Here is a 7,082-nt window from a genome sequence, read left to right as displayed (position 1 = left end):
TTTTTTTTTTTTTTTTTTTTTTTTTTTGGCGGAACTGGGGATTGAACTCAGGCCCTTGCGCTTGCCAGGGAAGCGCTTATTCCACTGAGCCATCTTCCCCAGCCCCCCGGCTGTATTTTTAAAACTTGACATCTTCCCATCTCTAACAAAACTAAATATTAAAAAAGGGATACAAAGGAAGGACCATTTTGTATCTGCCTGTACAAAATAGGATAGATTACAGGTAGTTTCTCTTAATTCAGTGAGAATAAAGGTTTGTACTAATAGTATTTGGACAGGATATCATGTCTGCATCTTGTACTATGAATAACCACTAAGAAGATAACAATATGCTATGTATTATTGAAACTGTCCTATTAATTGGTTTTGAAACTGTCATTGCTGTTTCTCAATAAAATTAATAAAAAATAAATAAACCTGAGATGGTCCAACCTTAGCTTTCTAGAATGTGGGAATCATAGGTATTGGCCACCATGCCTGGCTCAATGTAAATTTTTTTGAGGTATGTTTAACATACAGTAAGATTTAGTATTTTAATTTTTTAAATATTTATTTGGTACAGGGGGTCTCTACGCTATGCAGCTTCGACTCATAGTGATCCTCCTGTCTCACCCTCCCCGGTGCTGGGATTACAGCCATATACCAACACACCTGGTTTTAGGGGCCAGCACAGCATGTAGTACCAGGGATCAAACCTGAGTCCTTGCGCTTGTTAGGCAGGTGCTTAGACTGCCAAGCTGTCTCCCTGGCCCAGATTAAGCATTTTAAATTTAGCAGTTTTAGTTTTTGCAGCGATATACAAGAGCCATCACCATCAAGAGATGGAATGCTTCCATTACTCAAGAAAGTTCCTTAATGTCCTAATTTTTTGCAATTAGTGAAAGTTTAAACTTAAAAGTTTCTCACTTATTTTTTTCTCAGTTTATTGTTCCAATTTTATTATACGTGCTGCCGAAGTAAACACGTTTAAATATGTCTCCCAACAATTTTGAAATCTGTAGTTTTTTTCAGAACTTTTTTTGAAATCTGCTTTGTTTGATTTATGAAAATTGTCAGTTTACGTTAGCATTAAGAAAGTAACACACAAGCATATCATTTGATGAAATGCACTGGTATGTGGATAAGCCCGGCTAAGACAGTTTTATACTCATAAGTTTAATTTCCACTTAGAAGTTCTGTGCATGTGCAAATATGCTTTAGGTACTATATACACTAGTAATTTCATATGGTAATTATTGAGCTAAACAAAAACTCCTTGGAGGACAATACTGAAGAGTATAATAAAATTTCAGTAATGCTATGTATTTGCTTAAGTCCAGTTTGTTTTATTTTTGAAGTTTGTGGAGGGATCTTTTGAGAAATACCTGGAACGATTGGGAGATCCCAAGGTAAGATCAAATACGGGAATTTAATATTTTCAGAGTTACTTGGCATAATCACCTGAATCTTCATCTTTGTCACTGTAGCCAGACTCAAAATAGTTCCTTAAATGGCTGTTGCATCAAATAGTTATTGTGGAACTTTAGAGCCTGGCAGTGAACTTGTTTTGTGTTGAACATTGAGAATTATGTATTCACAAACAATAGTAAACAACTGGGAGTAAGTACAGGGGATACAGGACAGTGCTGGGAAACATTAAAGCCTCTTTTAATGAGGGAAGAAAGTGGTAATGAATGTTACTAATAGGTTTAATATCATATTAAACAGTTTTTGATTTGTAGTTACCTGTTGTGTGGGAAAACATAATTTCTGTGTGATAAAATTCCATTGTTCTGGACTTCAAATATATTTACTAAATACCTTTGTATTTTTACATTAGATCTACTTTTACTACTTTTACTATACCTTTTAAATCTCTCATATTAAATGTCATTACTAAATGCCAAACCATTCTAATTCTTAAAATAAGTTATAGTATGTTATACAGATGCTTTATTTGATACAAAGCTGACCAGCTAAAAATACTGTTAAACTTGCCAAAATCCTTCTAATTTGTAGCTATAAAATCTTTTTAAAAAAACTCTTGTTTATGTTTAGGAAAGTGCTGGACAGCTGGAAATAAGAGCTCTTTCTCTAATTTATAAGTAAGTTATGTCCTCTTTGCAACTGGGAGAGTATGTTTGTATAAGGGTGTTGTTAAAGTCCCTTTAGGATTTGGGAAATTGGAGATGATATATATTGATACTGTAAAGTGTAGTCAAAGCTACTTGGTTGGTGGTGTTTTAGGGATGGAGAAACTTGGTACAGATACTCTCCTTACTGCCAGTATTTTGTGTGTATTTGTATGGAAGAATAAGGGACTTTTAAGAAGTACTGGTGTTTTCTGTAGGAAATAAGTATCATCTTAGAAGAATTCTTGAGCGTTAACTTCATTCCTCTGTCATGCATTCTTAGTGGGACTGTTACTTCTGGTAGGCTAGAAATTGGCTTGGGGAGAGGAACAAAATTGCAGATACTGTATTGTAGTGCTTTTTTTTTGTCCCTAAAGGACCACATACATGAACAGATATCTCCGTGGCACTAAAACTGTAGGGAAAGTAACAAAATTTCTTAAAAGACTCTTTATCAGGTTCATAATAGAAAATTTTAAACATTTTTTTTTGCTTTGGAAGTTCTACTTTTAGTCTCTAAAACTAAAAACAGCATTCTAGAAAGCTGTAGAAGTTTGAAAAATAAGCACATGGTACAATATAGAAGTTTGAAAAATAAGCACAAGTACAGTTTAGAAGGTAGTGGAAATCTTAATTTGAACAATCTGTTTAAAGACTCCTTCACTGTTCATAGTGTGGTGAGATAGTGTATACCTCAGTAGAACTGGAATCATCTTATTGATTTGTAGTCTGCTCATTTCCCATTAAGTCAAGAAGTATAGGCAGATACTGGGCAGGTATCTAATCATTTGTCTATTTTTAAATCAGAAGTCAACTTTTTATTTTATTTTATTTTATTTTTGCCTTACCGGGGATTGGCCTCAGAACCCTGTGCTTTGCCAAGCAAGGGCTTATTCTACTGAGCTATCTCCCCGGCCCCTCAACTTCTAAATTGACCTGCTTCCTGTTTTTGTAAGTCCCTTGAGCTAAGAATGATAGTTAGAAAATTTTAAGTAATTGAAGAAAGTTTCATGGCATGTGTAAATCATGAAATTCTGTCTGTAAGTAGAGCTTTGTTGGGAACACAGCTGTGTATATTCATGTGTGCATAGTCTGTGGCTCCTTTCATGCTGCAAAAAGTAAGTTCAATAAACCATATGGCATTCAGAACCTGAAGTTTTTGCCTTTTATTGTCCCCAGAATTGCTAAGGCCTGCTTCCTTTAAGTAAAAGAGAGCTCCCACCATAATCAACATGCATATAATTGGTAGATTATCTTCTTTATTCTTCTACCTCCAGATAAGATGTATTTGGAGAAATTCATAAAACTGTAGTTTGCCTTGGTATAGCATCTTTTAGCCTGTTATTTTAAAACCAAATAGTAAGCTGAACATGTGAATGATTTTATATGAATAATTAGTTTAAAAGCACAAGTGTGTTATTGTATTTTTACATATACTAAATCATCTCTTTCCATCCATGTTTGTTTTCTGTCCATGTAGGCGGGACTTCATTCTTTATCGCCATCCTGGAAAGCCACCAATTTACATCACAGATAATGGCTATAGAGACAAGGTAAGAATATGAGAAAAGGTTGAATAAAATAGAACTGTGCTGCTGGCTTGCCTGGAGATTAAATAGCAGTCTTTTTAAATCTAGTGAAAAAGTCAATGTGATTATTTTTTTTTCCTGTATTTAGTACAGGGTCTACAGGGTCTCACTAAGTAGATCCGACTTGTACATAGTGACTCTCCTGTTTTTGGCCTCCCAAGCGCTGGGATTACAAGTGTGCACTGCCATGCCCAGTCTCAATCATTGTCTAAGTGTGTCCCGGGGATGGGCCAGTGTGTAATGCTGGCCTCTGAGCTCTGCCTAAGCAGGTACTTGAGTCCGTTGAGCTATCAGGCTGGCCCTAGTCAATGTGATGTAAATGACAAAATTCGATAGCATCAGTTCTTTCCTTACCAATCCATCATCTTCAGCGGTGTAAATTTGGCTGCTATATTGTTACTCCTCCATAATACAAAATAAATGAATCTAGCCAGGCTGATGGCACATGCCTGTAATCCCAGCTCACTTGAGAGGCTGAAATCTGAAGAATCCAAGTTCAAGCTCATCTTGGGCAACTTCCTGAGACCATGTCTCAATAAAACATTTAAAAAGGGTTGAGAATGTAGAACAAAAAAAAATCAAAACAAAAACCTTGAAGCTAGATAATCAGTGATTAAAGTTACTTTCTAGTTTCCTTGTCTTCCACCCTTACTATACAATGCTTCCACATAGTCTGACTTTTGTATTTTATGTTCCTTTGTACTTCAATATCTGTTCTTCTGAAACCTTTCCAAGTCCCTTTTTATTCTTGTAGCCCATTGCCAAGTGCATTAATTATATTATTTAACACATACTTGGCAGCCATGCCCATTTTCTTATTAGTCTGGAAGTGTCTGAGCAGGGACAAGGCTCTGTGTAGTAAAGTGCTTGTACAATAGTAGGAGGTGGTTTTGTTATGTGAGACAACTCAGCATATAACCTCACTTTTCTTCAATATATATTCTTTGAAATGTTCTTAAGAAAAGGATTTTTGGGCCAGGGAGATGACTCAGTAGAATAAGTGCTTCCCTGGCAAGCGCAGGGTCTGAGTTCAATCCCCAGTTCTACCAAAAAAAAAGAGAGAAAGAAAAGGTTTTTCTAGAGTATTTGATTAGCAAATAACAGGGCTACCCAATATTTGAGTCTTAATTCACACCATGGGGCACAATTCATGGAATATGTTAATTGTGGTAAAACAACACTAGATACTGGGAGAACTCCTAGGTTACAGTAAAGTAGGCAAAAGACCTAAGGTAAGAAGGGAGTATAAGGAATAGAGAATGCTTCAGTAGGTGGAGACTTAAAAGATACACATAAATTGGAGCGCTATTGCTCAGCAAACATGAAGCCCATAGAGGTGTATTTCTGAGTTTTAAGGATGCCAAAGTGATTATATTTAAATCTTTGTCTTCAAAGAGCTTAAGGGGCTATAAGTTTTATAATGTATGTACAAAGAGCATAAAAGAAAACCCTTTTCTAAACTTCATGGTGAGAGTGACTCCTAGGAAAGGGGGTTTATCACATGTGAAGAACAGTACTAAAAAGATGGATGGGCTTTATATAAAGAGGGGGTAGAATAAGCCATGACAAAATTTTGGCTTAAGCCACAGAGCTATCTCCCTGGCCCAGTTAGGAAGATTTGCAAACATACAAATTAAAAGAATTTTACATTGAACATTTGTATGCTACCTCCCGCCACATAGAGTCTTAATATTTTAGTATCCTTTTATTAATTACCCATTCCTCTTTCCGTTTTCCAATCCATCTTGATCTGTTGTAAATTCACACATCAGTACATTTAATATCAGTTGAACCCAAACTAATTAAGTTTTCAGGTGAATGTCTGTCATAATCAGAATTCTTTGAAGAGTGCAAGCTTCTGTATTTTAGCAATTGTTTAGAACAGTGATGGCAAATCATACAGAGATTTCAGTGATACAGCCTTCCATGACACATGTGCTGTAGGATCACCATGACTGGTATAGAACATTAATTATGTGATTTGGGTATTTGGATTTTACTAAGAATTTATTTTGATACAGGGTCTCATTCTGCAATTCAGTCTGGGATTATAAATGTGTGCCACCGCACCTGACTTTACCAGGGACCTTACAACTTTCAGTTTAGCTTATTTCCCATCATTTTGTTCTCAAAGTTTTCATACAGGAGAGGGTTGACTCATATAGTGAACATCCACATAGCTACCTCTTAGTTCCTGTGGTTGTGCCGTTCTATTCATAAGTAATTCTTGAAAGATAGTTTTTACCTAGATGAGACTGAGATGGGGATGGTTTTGAGATCAAACATATTAAATTTATTGAGTACTTTATGGGATTACTGAGCTTCTTTTCTGACAACTCGATGGTCCTTTCTGAGGGTGATAGGAAACAGTGGCATCCCAAGTGTGTTGCATGTGGTCAGTGTACTCCTTAATTTCACTTTACTGTTACTGAAGAAACCCTGCTACATAAAGATAGGTGTTGGGAATGGAAGCAGGCTCTTTAGTGCTTTTGTGCTAATCTCAGAATACTCAACTTTGACTTTAATTCAGAATGTAGGGAAGTGTGAGGTTGTCTAATCATATGGCTGAGGCATTTGTCCTCTTTTAACATAGACAAAGTCGACTCACCATGCATATTTACCAATGCGTTTTAGATTCATTCCTTCCCAGTGTATGGGTCTTTGGTAATTATAAAGTAATGCTCAAACTCTTTTGAAAGCTAAAAGTAGGTAATTATGCACCAAGCAGAAGAAACAAGGCCCTGGCTCAGTGTCTTTTAAAGTCTCTGCTAATATTTTGTGTATGTGTGTGCTGAAATATCTTTTTTTAATAAGGATTTTTCTTTTTTGTTCCTCGAATGCCTTCAGGGCACTTTTTGGCCAGGGGGAGAGGTGTGAGGTTCGAACTCCAGCAACCTGAGGCTGCCAGCTTTGTGGAAGCAGCCACTTAAAGGCCTGAGCTAGGGCCAGGCCCCCTGTGCTGAAATATCTTTATTCTGTTTAGAATTGTGGTGATACGAATTTAAACTCAAATGTGTATGTTGAGATTATTCATAGAATATTTCTTGGTGTGATACTACAGATTGAACACTGATCTACTAATGTTTGAAACATGTCAGTAATCACTCATTCACCCCATACTTCAGTTTGGCTTTGAACACAAGCACAATTGTGCTGACTTGATGCACAATTATCATTCTCCCTTGAAGTGACACTGTGAATTCATTAAGCAGGTTGAATATGTCATACAAGTAAGCAAGCTTTACAACCCATTTTGTGTCACTGAAATGTGTTGGTACTGATAGTTTTTTTTCTTTTTTTTTCAAAGTTTTATTGATAAACAGATAGCAATGAGACAGTTTCAAATCAAATCGGAAGTACAGTTTCAACAAATAATACACTG

General features: G+C 36.1%; 2 protein-coding genes across 5 annotated transcripts in view; both read left to right on the top strand.

Annotated features, from left to right (window-relative positions):
- The window catches only part of LOC101584458 (UDP-N-acetylglucosamine transferase subunit ALG13 homolog), a 36,766-nt gene extending 33,141 nt beyond the window's left edge, over positions 1-3,625 (top strand). Inside the window, exons 5-6 of one of the 4 annotated variants that reach the window (XM_023699894.1) lie at positions 2,038-2,084; positions 3,592-3,625. The gene's annotated coding sequence lies outside the window, so the exon portion shown is untranslated. Of the gene's footprint in view, positions 1-1,337; positions 1,389-2,037; positions 2,085-3,591 lie in introns of those variants that run through there. The other 3 variants (XM_023699893.1, XM_023699892.1, XM_023699896.1) reach the window with 3 other exon arrangements.
- Positions 1-7,082, top strand: part of LOC111812234 (putative bifunctional UDP-N-acetylglucosamine transferase and deubiquitinase ALG13) — a 72,033-nt gene that overhangs the window by 5,379 nt on the left and 59,572 nt on the right. The gene's annotated exons all lie outside the window — the stretch shown is intronic.

Source organism: Octodon degus, unplaced genomic scaffold (genome assembly GCF_000260255.1).
Source record: "Octodon degus isolate 3935 unplaced genomic scaffold, OctDeg1.0 scaffold00117, whole genome shotgun sequence".
NCBI classification, from domain to species: domain Eukaryota; kingdom Metazoa; phylum Chordata; class Mammalia; order Rodentia; family Octodontidae; genus Octodon; species Octodon degus.
Note: the sequence above shows the minus strand (reverse complement) of the source record. Positions and strands in the feature narration are given on the sequence as shown.